This window comes from Littorina saxatilis, linkage group LG6 (genome assembly GCF_037325665.1).
Source record: "Littorina saxatilis isolate snail1 linkage group LG6, US_GU_Lsax_2.0, whole genome shotgun sequence".
NCBI lineage: Eukaryota > Metazoa > Mollusca > Gastropoda > Littorinimorpha > Littorinidae > Littorina > Littorina saxatilis.
This window is the reverse complement of record NC_090250.1, coordinates 5,456,444-5,471,092: the sequence shown is the minus strand read 5'-3', so window position 1 is coordinate 5,471,092 and position 14,649 is coordinate 5,456,444. Positions and strand designations below refer to the sequence as shown.

Sequence of the window (14,649 nt, the reverse complement as noted above, 5' to 3'; positions counted from 1 at the left end):
TATAAATTTTTTAAGGGGCTTATTGTCCGTCAGGTCTTAATTGCCTATATTGGACATGAATTGGTTTATACGATTCGAGTTTTACGCCCTCGCGGCTTTTTGATGTTTGCGTGTTTAGGTGGTATTAGCCATCTGCGCTTATGGTAGAATGACCAAGATCTTTAACGTGCCATTGTGGTGACACGGGGGTGGGAGAAGGATACCGTCTCTGGGTCTGCCCATAATGTTTACCCGTGTCCGTCCCGGACCGGATTCGAACCAGCGACCTCTCGATCACAAGTCCAGTGCTCTACCACCTGAGCTACCCGGGCCCCCGGAAACAACATTAAGTTCAGTCTCGGGTATGTATCGAATCAGAAATCTGAAGCCGGGAGTAATCTGAATTCGTAACACCGGCCTTGATTCGGTTTACCAAACCTACCCATCCCCCCCAAAAGCAAGTGTCGGAAGCGACCTTTGATAGATTATCTAATGGTGGGCTGGTACTGTCATGGTCTGAAGATCAAAGGCGAATATATCACTCAACTGGCGAGGCGTTCTAATCAGTCGCAGGAAACAGGTAAAGCAGAAACAAACAGCAGCATCAGTTAATGATTGGAGGCGGGGTGTAGTTTGGGAGCTACAACGGACATGAGGTGACGATAGTGTTGCGATGAGAGTGGTCAAGTGGTCAAGAGTTTGGCGGTGATGGTGCTATTTGATTTGGAATTGTGTATAGAACAATTTATTTATGTATGTTTTTGTGAGGCGTTTAGAGCTGTTTTAGGATTTAGGATATCCTCATTATTATCATTAACCATTGAATCAAGGTCTGAAAGTTTCTCCTTGACTATCTTTCTCATTCGGCTACTGCGCATGCATGGTCTGTTCAGCCTCCATCATTGGTATTGGTGCCAGCAGGACTCGGAGGTGTGTAAACCTATCTATAGTCTACACGTTTGTAATGAATAAAATTACAAGTTTGTCTGCCTATAATTATAATAATAATTAAGTAGATGTGCAACGCCAAGGCACTGCATACCCCAGCGAAAGACAAACCTCTCTCTCTCTCTCTCTCTCTCTCTCTCTCTCTCTCTCTCTCTCTCTCTCTCTCTCTCTCTCTCTCTCTCAAAAGACACCGATAGCCTTGACAACTACAGACCGATATCTATTCTCTCTATACTGTCTAAACCCCTGGAAAAGCATATACACACCCATCTCCTTAAATATGTTGAAGAAAACAATATTTTTCATCCTTATCAATCAGGTTTTCGTCCTAAACATTCATGTCATACTGCCCTTACCCGGCTCTATGATACCTGGCTAAAAGCAATAAACAATCGTGAAATGGTTGGAGCGGTATTCCTTGATCTCAGGAAAGCATTTGACTTAGTTGATCACGCTATTTTGTTAGACAAATTACTTATTTACCTGCAAAATAGCTCATCTGTGTCCTTTTTTACATCATATCTGTCAGATAGGAAACAAGCAGTCTACCTAAATGGTTCATATTCATCACAAGGCACTGTAAAATGTGGAGTCCCACAAGGTTCTATCCTTGGTCCCTTACTGTTTGGACTATACATTAATGATTTACCATTACACCTCAAACAAGAAAATGCTGTACTTGATCTTTTTGCGGATGACTCAACACTTCACAGCAGTAATACAGATATAAATCTCATAAGAAAAGTACTCCAAGAAAGTATAGCAAATATTAATGATTGGTGTAATTGTAACAGAATGGCACTGCATCCTAAGAAAACAAAAAGCATGTTAATAACCACAAGACAAAAACACCAGCGACAGCCTCTGAGCCTTGATCTTATGCATGGTACAGTTAGCATTGCTCGAGTCCATCAACACCGTGTGCTTGGAGTTGTAATTGATGATGAACTTAACTGGCGCTCTCACATTGATACAGTTTATAAACGAGTTTCTAGGAACCTTTTCTTACTTAACAAGCTCTGGTGCGTTGTTTCTGTGGATGCCCTCAAAATGTTTTTCCACGCACACTGTCTCTCTCACATTTGCTATGCATCTACTGTCTGGTGCAATGCCAGTGATGTTCATATAAAGAAAATAAACACACTTCACAAGAGAGGTGTAAAGTTATTAAACCGAGATCCCAATATGACTACTCAAGAAAAATACACTCAACTGAACATTCTTCCGCTACATCAGCAGTTCTTTTTAAATGCTAGTGTTTTCATGTTTAAAATGTACAACCATGAAACACCTTCATACATCCAAGACCTGTTTGAGCGTCCTCCTGGTAGAGCGAGGCTTTTGAATTATACGCTACCGCTCCCACGCATTGATTTGTATAAATCTAGTTTATCCTACTGGGGATCGCTTGTGTGGAATATACTTCCAATGTACTGTAAAACATGTCAAACCCTTTCATCTTTTAAAAAAAATGTTCGAAAATATCTTTGTCAAAAATAATTCTCTCCCTAGGCCCTACGCTTTAAAATCATAACTGTTACTGCATAACATCTTAATCATCATTTTATTAATCAATGAACCACGTTATTATAACTAGTGTTTTATTACTTTTAACCTGATTACAAATTCTTAGTTAATTAGTTATTCGTTTGGCTGTTCAATACATGTTATATAAATATATAATTGTAATGTATAATGTCATGTATGTCTAAAAGGGACAGGTTGGAAGATTAGGCATTGCCTAAAACCTTTATCCCTTTGTATTAAAGTTTTGAATCTGAATCTGAATCTCTCTCTCTCTCTCTCTCTCTGTCTCTCTCTCTGTCTCTCTCTCTCTCTCAAACACACACACACGAACACACACACACATCCCAAGTTACACATGTACACACATAGGCCTACACACGCACTCACTCACTCTCTCACACACACAAAACACACCCCCATACGCACATATAGACAGACGGACATTTTAACACACCTTTACAAACAAACACACATACACACACACATACGCACATGCGCAAACACACACCCATCCACCCACTCTCTCTCTCTCTCTTTCTTTCTCTCTTTCTCTCTTATACAAACAGACACACACCCACACACACACACACACACACACACACACACACACACACACACACACACATGTACATACGCACGCATGTACGCACGCACACACCCACAGACACACACACACACACACACATTGACTCACACAAATCTCATACACACAAAACACACACTTATACGCACATAGACCGGCACGGTTGGCCTAGTGGTAAGGCGTCCGCCCCGTGATCGGGAGGTCGTGGGTTCGAACCCCGGCCGGGTCATACCTAAGACTTTAAAATTGGCAATCTAGTGGCTGCTCCGCCTGGCGTCTGGCATTATGGGGTTAGTGCTAGGACTGGTTGGTACGGTGTCAGAATAATGTGACTGGGTGAGACATGAAGCCTGTGCTGCGACTTCTGTCTTGTGTGTGGCGCACGTTATATGTCAAAGCAGCACCGCCCTGATATATGGCCCTTCGTGGTCGGCTGGGCGTTAAGCAAACAAACAAACAAATACGCACATAGACAGTCGGACACACACACCTTTACAAACAAACACATATACACACTCATACACACACAAACTCATGCACACACACACACATTCACACACACTCTCTTTCTCTCTCTCGATCTCTCTCTCTCAAACACACACACACACACACACACACACACACACACACACACACACACCCACACACCCCAAGTCACACACACACACATACACACACTCACACGCACTCATTCACTCTTTCACAAAAAACTTCATACACACAAAACACACACCCATACGCACATATGGACAGACGGACATACCCACCTTTACAAACAAACACACATACACGCACACACATACCCTTATGCCCACACACACACTTACACACACACGAGTACAGACTAATGCACGCGTGCGCACACACACACACACACACAAACAGTAACACTAACACATGTGCACAAAATGAACACAAACACACACACTGCGCGAGAGAGAAAGACAACAGGGAGACATGACGTCATGATGCATTAATTGACGTCAAAGACTTTCGACCGTGACGTATTCTTCTTACGCGAGCTTTATCCATAGACTTGGAAACTACGGAATTTCTACCCGTCCAAAGCGGCCTTGGGTGGCGTTTGCTGAAAAAATGGGGGCGACTATTGCACCCACCGTATTTTTGTTAGTATGGTCCCACTTTTTGGTGAACTTCCATCTCCAACTGTAGCACGTAGCCGGGCACAAAGAATCCTTCTTTATCATGTATTATTCGGTATGCACATTTCTCAAGTCGATTACAGTATAGCGTTCACGGGATACCTCCAGCTTCGCTGGGATAATAATGGACATTTATTAATCGCCCCTTCTCACAAGAGCTCACGGCGATTTACATATTAATTTCTGCCGTGTGAGATGGAATTGTTTACACAATACATCACGCATTCACATCGGCCAGTAAATCTCAAGCCATTACGGCGAATATTTACTTTTTACGGCCTGTTATTCCAAGTCACACGGGTATTTGGTGGACAATTTTTATCTATGCCTATACAATTTAGCCAGGAAAGACCCTTTTGTCAATCGTGGGATCTTTAACATGCACACCCCAATGTAGTGTACACGAAGGGACCTCGGTTTTTCGTCTCATCCGAAAGACTAGCACTTGAACCCACCACCTAGGTTAGGAAAGGGGGGAGAAAATAGCGGCCTGACCCAGGGTCGAACACGCAACCTCTCGATTCCGAGCGCAAGTGCGTTACCACTCGGCCACCCAGTCGCCACCAGAATTATTGCAAAGTATTAAACAATGGCGACTGCACGTGTGAGGGAACAATAAAGAGACCAAAAAGCAATGTACTCACGTTAAAATGACGAACACGGAACGAATAACAGCGACGTTTCGACCTAAGGGTCTTCTTCAGGCACAAAAACACAAAAATACACACACAAAAAAGAAGAAGAAAGACGATAGAACAGATAAAGAGGAGAATAACTGACAAAACAACTGCACTGCACAAACCAACAAATGACAAAAACAGAGAAGCAAAGGAAGCTACTCGAGGGGAAGCCAACAATAACACAGGCAAGAAAAAAGAGTTGAAAAGCGGCAGTTTTGAGGTCTGTAGACCAAACAAAATGTGGGGGGGGGGGATGAATGGGAACGAAAGAGAAAACTCACGTACCCGTGCGGACACACACACACACACACACACACACACACACGCGCGCGCACACACACACATACACACAAGGTGGAACAGCGGGGGGAAAGTTTAGATGAATGAATTAACGTCGGATGTTAATTCCATCGGGGCAGGTAGTGCCGAGGGATAATATGATGTGGGACTCCCTGAGTTTGCGCTCGAAGGAGTCGCCACGTACTTGCCACAGAGCCATGACTCTGACATGATCAAGTGAGTGATTAACGGCGGTGAAATGAAGGGATACTTAATTGCAAAGTTTAATTGTTAACACTGATTTGTCCAATGTAGTGCTGTGTGTGTATTGCACACCAGATAGGCGTTTTCTATGGAGAAAATTCGCTAGTATAGTCCTATTTGTGCCAACACACTTATGCTTAACTAATTTAGAAGATAGGAGTTACGGGGCTAATACATTCTGGGCAATGGGTTGTATTCGATACGGGAATGGATATCCAATTCCTCGACACATTTGTAATCATTTGCCAATAGCCAGCACATGTATTCCAAATAACTCATACTAGAGGAAGCAATGTCTGTTGAGGTCGAAAAACTGACCGAACAAAACCAAACATCATCCCGCCCAAACCAGGTGCAACAGAGCATCACCGGGTTACTCGAGACTACAACTGATGACGTGTAATCAGCCATCAGCGGTCTCGGCTGCTCTGATCCTCGTGACCTTCACCTTTACTAGTCAATGACGTAGGCCGCATAATATCAACCTGTGACCTTGACCTCCTGTGACGCAGAAAGAGCCTGCATCTGTACCCTACCCTGATGATGGTGATATCGTTCAGTGCATTTGGACTGAATCCAAACAGGTACAGTTAAAACGGCCAGTCAAGGGTCTTACCCAAAGTGGTTGCTATAGACAGGTGGTCGCTGTGGAAAGGTGAATTGCATAGACAGGTGGTCGCTGTGGAAAGGTGAATTGCATAGACAGGTGGTCGCTGTGGAAAGGTGAATTGCATAGACAAAAAACATGTCTTAGATCATTAGGACGGTCGGTCGCATTCTGATAATCATCGGTCCACGCTATCGCTCATGGTCTCTCTGACAGGATGTATAATTACTGCGCGGAATCTATCTAAACAAGAATACAGAGTTATCTCCCAACTGAGACGAAAGTGATTGCAGATTGGCCGACTTCGACAGTGATCTCCGTTCTGTTCTTCACAGTTATGATAAAGACATCGTTCTAAGGTTAAAACAAGTCGAAATGTTGATACTGCTGTGGGAAGGAGACCGTGATATTGTTGCATCACTCCCAACTGGTTACGGAAAAAAGTATTGTCTGCTTCGTAGCCAAAGTTGATTATCACGTGACACTTTTGCCATATTTAGAGTTGTTTGCACAGTAAATACACCCGCGAAAGATAGCTCGCTTGAAACTGTCTTACATATCAATTCCTTTGTAATTTAAAAACAAGTCGCGTAAGGCGAAAATACAATATTTAGTCAAGTAGCTGTCGAACTCACAGAATGAAACTGAACGCAATGCCATTTTTCAGCAAGACCATATACTCGTAGCATCGTCAGTCCACCGCTCATGGCAAAGGCAGTGAAATTGACAAGAAGAGCGGGGTAGTAGTTGCGCTAAGAAGGATAGCACGCTTTTCTGTACCTCTCTTTGTTTTAACTTTCTGAGCGTGTTTTTAATCGAAACATATCATATCTATATGTTTTTGGAATCAGGAACCGACAAGGAATAAGATGAAAGTGGTTTTAAATTGATTTGGACAATTTAATTTTGATAATAATTTTTATATATTTAATTTTCAGAGCTTGTTTTTAATCCGAATATAACATATTTATATGTTTTTGGAATCAGCAAATGATGGAGAATAAGATGAACGTAAATTTGGATCGTTTTATAAATTTTTATTTTTTTTTACAATTTTCAGATTTTTAATGACCAAAGTCATTAATTAATTTTTAAGCCACCAAGCTGAAATGCAATACCGAAGTCCGGGCTTCGTCGAAGATTACTTGACCAAAATTTCAACCAATTTGGTTGAAAAATGAGGGCGTGACAGTGCCGCCTCAACTTTCACGAAAAGCCGGATATGACGTCATCAAAGACATTTATCAAAAAAATGAAAAAAACGTATGGGGATTTCATACCCAGGAACTCTCATGTCAAATTTCATAAAGATCGGTCCAGTAGTTTAGTCTGAATCGCTCTACACACACACACACACACACAGACACACACACACACACACGCACATACACCACGACCCTCGTTTCGATTCCCCCTCGATGTTAAAATATTTAGTCAAAACTTGACTAAATATAATGACACACCATAAAAAATCATTATCGACGATCGCTAATCTGCTTTAATTATCAATAACACATTACGAGAAGCTCTAAGTATGTACAACAACAAAAAAGTCGATTTCTTACCCACAGAAAGAAAACCAAGGCATCCTGTCAGGGATAAATGAGACCCGAAGGAAAGTAACTCATTTTGACCTGAGTTCAGGATGGGTCGGTCGTTGCTGGCAGGTGCTCGCTTTCGAGAGAGATATTCGCAAGGGCAGGTTACATTGCACTGTACCTCTCAATGAGAGAAGTAAGGGAGAGAGCTCTACATTTGGCCTGGACACATCAGTGGCAATGTCTCCGATAATCTGATTTGCCGATTAATAATTAGTTTTAACGTCCTCTTGGAACCAATTGGCCTATCTTGGGACAAGTAGAGTTAATATGCTTTATGGGGGGACAGGACACTGGACAAACAGAGAACACCTGGTCACGTGATATATAAGCATTTGCTTGAGTGCGTGTCCTAGCTGTGTGTTTCGAACTGTTCATGCGAAGAAATTCTGAATAAAATTTTGTTTAAACCAAACAGAGAACACATAATGATCGTGTTATAGATCTGGAAGTCTGTTGTTGCGATATTTCAAAATGGGGATGGAAGTAAAGATTTTGTTGGGGTTGTTGCCTTTGTGTACGCAGAATATGGTTGGAGTGGAGCTGTTGTGTAAGCTTATTTGCTTTTTATTTGTGTAAAATATTTTTTAGACTTTTGGATAATGCCAAAATAACTAAATGAATAACTGGCTGAATAAGTAAATAGATACATTACTGGTAAAGTAATACAATAAAAAAGATTAGAATCTTTATTTAGCCGAAAATATTGAAATAACTTGCTAAAATAATATATCAGAATGGGGAACTTAAGTTCAGGTAGGAGGGCAGTATGTGCTTTAGCCGATAATCTGTGATTCCACGCCCTTAAAGGAATTTGACAGTTGAAATTTACTCTGAGAACGAGTTTACATTAATTAATTATATAAATCGGTTCTAGTCTTCTTCTTCTTCTTCGTCTTCTTGTCGATCGCCTTTTACACTCGGGTACATGTATGACACTGGGCGAAAAATCGCGTTTTGGCACTATAACTTGGCATATAACATCAAACATCAAGTTAATCAACTGAATTGTGTGGCATTATACCTATGCAATTCATGTCACATTAGAAAAACTGCCGTAACGCAACACAATTTCTGAGATTTTAGTGTAATGCAAAACACGGTAAAACATCGAGTTTTGGCGTGTCTGCGTTTTGGATGTTTTCGCTTTAACGCCATCAAAACTTGACATGTTGCATGTTACAGACTTGCTGTAACATGGTCTAACATGATGTTTTGACTGTCGCAAAACGCGCTGAAATTCCAGGCAATATCGCAGGGATAACTCCAACAAAACCCAATTAAAATCTGGCGTTGTCGTGAACACCAAAATGTAATAAACCCATTGAAACTTGAAGTTTTGTTGGGATTTTGAGTAATTTTGCAAGTTACAAAACGCCACTTTTCGCCCAGTGTCAGCTGTGAAGATGAAGCTGGTGGTCTTGTGTAGAGCCTCCACAGGTTCGTACAGTTTGAGGGTCGTCGGTCTGGACGAAGTCTCACTCCGCAGGGACTGGAGTCTCCTGTTAATGACACCATCGTGTTCGTGTAAGCGATCAGATGCACCGCCACAGAACATGATTATTCTGTCCGGGGTTTTACATTGGACAAGAGCATCATTTCAGTTGGGCACAACGAAAGCGGAGTGAAGCTGACTATGCTCTCAGAGTATAGTGTGGGGAACCCAAATGGGCACAACGAAAGCGGAGTGAAGCTGACTATGCTCTCAGAGTATAGTGTGGGGAACCCAAATGGGCACAACGAAAGCGGAGTGAAGCTGACTATGCTCTCAGAGTATAGTGTGGGGAACCCAAATGGGCACAACGAAAGCGGAGTGAAGCTGACTATGCTCTCAGAGTATAGTGTGGGGAACCCAAATGGGCACAACGAAAGCGGAGTGAAGCTGACTATGCTCTCAGAGTATAGTGTGGGGAACCCAAATGGGCACAACGAAAGCGGAGTGAAGCTGACTATGCTCTCAGAGTATAGTGTGGGGAACCCAAATGGGCACAACGAAAGCGGAGTGAAGCTGACTATGCTCTCAGAGTATAGTGTGGGGAACCCAAATGGGCACAACGAAAGCGGAGTGAAGCTGACTATGCTCTCAGAGTATAGTGGGGGGGACCCAGCTGGGCACAACGAAAGCGGAGTGAAGCTGACTATGCTCTCAGAGTATAGTGTGGGGAACCCAAATGGGCACAACGAAAGCGGAGTGAAGCTGACTATGCTCTCAGAGTATAGTGTGGGGAACCCAAATGGGCACAACGAAAGCGGAGTGAAGCTGACTATGCTCTCAGAGTATAGTGTGGGGAACCCAAATGGGCACAACGAAAGCGGAGTGAAGCTGACTATGCTCTCAGAGTATAGTGTGGGGAACCCAAATGGGCACAACGAAAGCGGAGTGAAGCTGACTATGCTCTCAGAGTATAGTGTGGGGAACCCAAATGGGCACAACGAAAGCGGAGTGAAGCTGACTATGCTCTCAGAGTATAGTGTGGGGAACCCAAATGGGCACAACGAAAGCGGAGTGAAGCTGACTATGCTCTCAGAGTATAGTGTGGGGAACCCAAATGGGCACAACGAAAGCGGAGTGAAGCTGACTATGCTCTCAGAGTATAGTGTGGGGAACCCAAATGGGCACAACGAAAGCGGAGTGAAGCTGACTATGCTCTCAGAGTATAGTGTGGGGAACCCAAATGGGCACAACGAAAGCGGAGTGAAGCTGACTATGCTCTCAAAGTATAGCGTGGGGAACCCAAATGGGCAAACGAGCTCACACGTCACCAGAATGTCTGGAACGCTGAAGAAGAAGAAGAAGTTGGGCATATAATTATTGAGGGTTCCCTGGCTGAACCTACTTTCTTTTTTCACACCAAAAGATAAAGATCGACTTGACCTTTACCGTAAACTCTCATTTCACGTAAAAGCCATTTTTGTAGTGTTTGACTTAAAGACTCAAATATTTTACTGTCGTTATAAAAACAGTAGTGTGGCAAATCCCGGTCTTGAGGAATTTACTTTTCCTCTTTTGTAACGGCTATCCCCCACTTCCTCACCTGGTTTTTCCGTGTTGCTACCCGCGTAGGAAAAACTCGAACAAGCAGAAATAGCGTTTGCTCACAGAATGTTTTGTACGGTGTATAGGAATCGGTCTGTCCGTCTGTTTGTCTGTCTGTTTGTTTGTCTTCTGATAAGACGTGTATCTCTGGTACTCTGGGTTCAATTGGGCTGACATTTGGTGAGTAGCTTGTTGTTTTTTCCACCGCAAGTGTATGTATAAATGCACTAAGGCCGAATTCAACTGGACAGCGCATGGACGAGGATATGTCCACCTCCTCCCCTCCACCTTCGCTCAACTTTAGACTGGTCAACTGGGTTCTTAGCTGCCGGTGTAACACGAGAAAATTACTCCCACGAGATTTTTACTCCGGAGTAAAAATTTCGTACGAAAATGTTACTCCCTTTACGAAAAAAATACTCCCCCTTTACACGAGAAAATTACTCCTCACGACAGGTGAGTTCCGAGTTAACATTTCGTACACAAATGTTACTCCCCTGACGAATAAAAAAACGAATAAATTACTTCACCCTAACACGAGCAGATTAACTTCCCATGCCAGGTGTACGAAATTTTTACTCCCTTGTCCCCTGTGAGTCTTGGTGGTGGAAGGAGGGTAGCGCGACATTCAAGTTTCAAGTTTCAAGTTTCAAGTTTTTTATTAGTCCATAACCCCTGGGGGCATTTTGAACAATAAATACAATCAATACAATCATGATATATGCTAATATAATAAATAAATAAAAATTAAAAAGATTGCGCGAGATCACAGATTTGCATTATCCCTTCGCCCGCATCCCATTTTCGCGTACGAGATTTTTACTGGAAATGAAAAAAATGGGGAGTACAAATTTCGTGGACGGAGTAATTTTTTCGTGCCTTGGGGAGTTCTTTTCTCGTACGAAATGTGTACTCGGAGTAAGAATTTCGTACACAATTTTTACTCCGGAGTAAATTTTTTGTGGAGTAAAAATTTCGTGTTACACCGGCGTCGCCTTGAAAAAAGTCGTAAAGGGAAACGTAACTGGTGCACGTAAAAATGTACTCTGTGTGTGTGTGTGTGTGTGTGTGTGTGTGTGTGTGTGTGTGTGTGTGTGTGTGTGTGCATGTGTGTGTGTGTGCGTGTGTGTGGTTTTTGCTGTTGTTGTTGTTGTTGTTTTCACCGGCAGTTAGATATCATGTAACATTGCGTTTAGCAACTCACCCGGACAACGCATGGATGATTATATGTCTACCCCAGGGCTTCCCCCGCCCGAACGGTCAGTCAGCTAGTTCCGTCGCTACCGGTTTCGCCTTGGACAAAGCACACACTCGTGCAAGGGGGAGTAACATTGTGCAAGCAATATGTTTTCTGTTTTTCCTCCGGCACGGTTGTGGCATGTACGACTGCGCAAAGGCACTCAACCAACAAATCATGGAGGATTATCAGTCTCAAAATAGCTCGGCCAAACACACAAATAGCCCTCGATCAAGATCAAACAGCAACACACGAGCCACTCTCGCCTAAAATAACCCAATTAGGCACGCGTGGCGTAGGAACCGGGGGGAGGGGGTTGCAGCTGTAGCCTGACCATACTTCCTTCTTGCGCGGTATGGTCAGAATATCGCTGTTCGATCACTTAGTATTACTGTAATTAGATTCAGTCTACCCAAATACTGGCGCTCCAAGTCTAATTCATCTTCTTTGTTTTCTCGTGTACACACGGAGGAGGATAAGGCACTTACAGGTCTGCACGTAAGTTGACCTGGGAGATATGAACAATCTCCACCCTTAACCCACCAGGCGGCCGCGACCGGGATTTGAACTCACGACCTTCCGATTAGGAGGCCGATGTCTTATCCACTAGGCCACTGCGCCCGTTTATTACAATGTTTGTTATTGTTAATGTACAGGAGACTGCCTGGTTCCGCATCACTTTCACTAACTGTTTTATCCAACGCTTTTGATTACAATACAATACAATACAATAATCTTTATTCATCTCTAAAAGAGAAATTACAAGCTTGACTGTGTGTCTGTAAAATCAATCAATTAATCAATCAATCAACCATGCATGTAGTAACATTCGCATCGCATATTCACGTCATATCGTTACACGCAAACATTGTACCCACACACTTACTAAAATAAGCCTACAAATAGAAGCAATGCATTGCCTGTTTAAAAATTATATCACATTGTCATTATCACCTTATCACACTTTAACCACATTATCTTCTCACACTTGTATCCTATAAGTCAATATAACTAACAACAGAGAAAAACAACTGATAAAAGGATGTAAAGATTATGCCGTTGTCAGAGCGACAGCACCAGCACCTAGCGCCCCACCTGAGAGTTGAAGATGTGAATTGCAGATGGAATGAATGAGTTTCTGTAGCGTGTGGTTCTTGTGTATGGCTGTCTAAATCTTAAGCTTCTGTCTATCCGTCTGCTGTCAAGTTCAGGTCTGAATGGGTGCGTGTCATCGGTCAAAATCTTCTGTAGCCTGTCAGTCAGTCGTCGTTCCTGCGTTGATGCAAAAGTGTCCTGCTTCCTCCCAACTACCCCACCTGCTTTCTTAATGAACTTCTCTAATCTATCCCTGTCCTACTTGCTGATGCTGCCACTCCAACACACGGATCCAAAGTACAGCACACTATTGCAGGTTGAAGTATAAAACATCTGGAGAATCTCTTGTCTAACATTAAAAGATCTGAGTTTTCTCAAAAAGTACAGGCGGGAGTGGAGCTTCTTCACAATAGCATCAAATTAGCAAAATCAGACCGGACCTCCTCTGAATATTTTCCTTCGTCTCTGTAGTAGGCAGGCCCCTGTTTGTGAGAAGGTACCGAAAGGGTGCATCTAAGGATTAACTTTATGAATGAAACTCGGTCTGACCAAGTAGGAGCTGACGGAATTTTCCACTCTCTCGTACTGGACAAATATGGTCCAGCCAATCATGTTCGATTATATTCCATTGATCCGACTGAAGGAGCTCTGCAGTACACGCGTCAATGGACGTGTAGGTAATTAACGACGACCTTTACAAAGAGGGTGCATGTGTATAGTCCGTAATCATAATCAACGGACCTGACACAAAAAAAGAAACAAAAAAAGTTGTTGGCATAATTATGCCATGAGATCAGTGCGTGTTGCCCTCAGGTAACGTTACGCTTCGTTGCGCGAGTTTGACCTTGGTGAATGAATGGGTATCTTAGCATATCTCGGTGAAACAAACAACACTTTCTTTCTCCGTCTTAACAGCTAGCTGGTGATTTGTGGTTAGAGAATTGAGAGTAAGATAGAGATGTTGTGCAAACTGTATTTGCGTGGTCTTTGCTGCTTAAAAAATAAGCTCAGACTCACGGTTAGCTCTTGACACATTTTTTTTTCAGAATTCTTGTGGGTTGTTTTCGGACTATCCGTTCCCTATGTAAGGTCAGCGGTTTAATTTGATTGCTCTGATTAGCAAAAAAATGTTGCTGACTGTGATTAAAGAAGGAAAAAAAGCTTACAATCACGTTGTTTTGCTGGACTACCCGATGCACTTATTCCGAGCTTCTTGATTGGTTTCGGACATCCCGCTCCTCCTTTGCGGTCAGCGGTTAGTTGTGATAGCGCTAATTACCCCAACAATGTGGCTGACTGTGAGGGGAAAGCACACACAAGCACGCACGCACGCACGCACGCACACACACACACGCGCGCGCATGCACGCTTGCACACACACACACACGCGCACGCACGCACGTACGCATACACACGCACGCACACACACACGCACACACACACACACACACGCACATACGCACGCACACAAACACACACACACACACACACACACACACAAGCACACACCTCACTCGTGCTACATAGCGATCATGATCACGCCCACGCACAACAACAATTAACATTAAGTCATTGCTGCAAAGCATTCGGGCAAAAAGATTGCGGTTAAGAAATCAGCTGGACAATCCATACTAGCTTTGGTCTGCATTCCG

The 14,649-nt window shown here is 43.1% G+C and overlaps 1 non-coding gene across 1 annotated transcript; it reads right to left on the bottom strand.

Annotated features, from left to right (window-relative positions):
• Nucleotides 1–238: 238 nt before the first annotated feature.
• Trnat-ugu (transfer RNA threonine (anticodon UGU)) lies at nucleotides 239–311 on the bottom strand. Its single transcript has one exon. It is a non-coding gene; the product is annotated as a tRNA-Thr (tRNA).
• Between the last annotated feature and the right edge of the window lie 14,338 nt (nucleotides 312–14,649).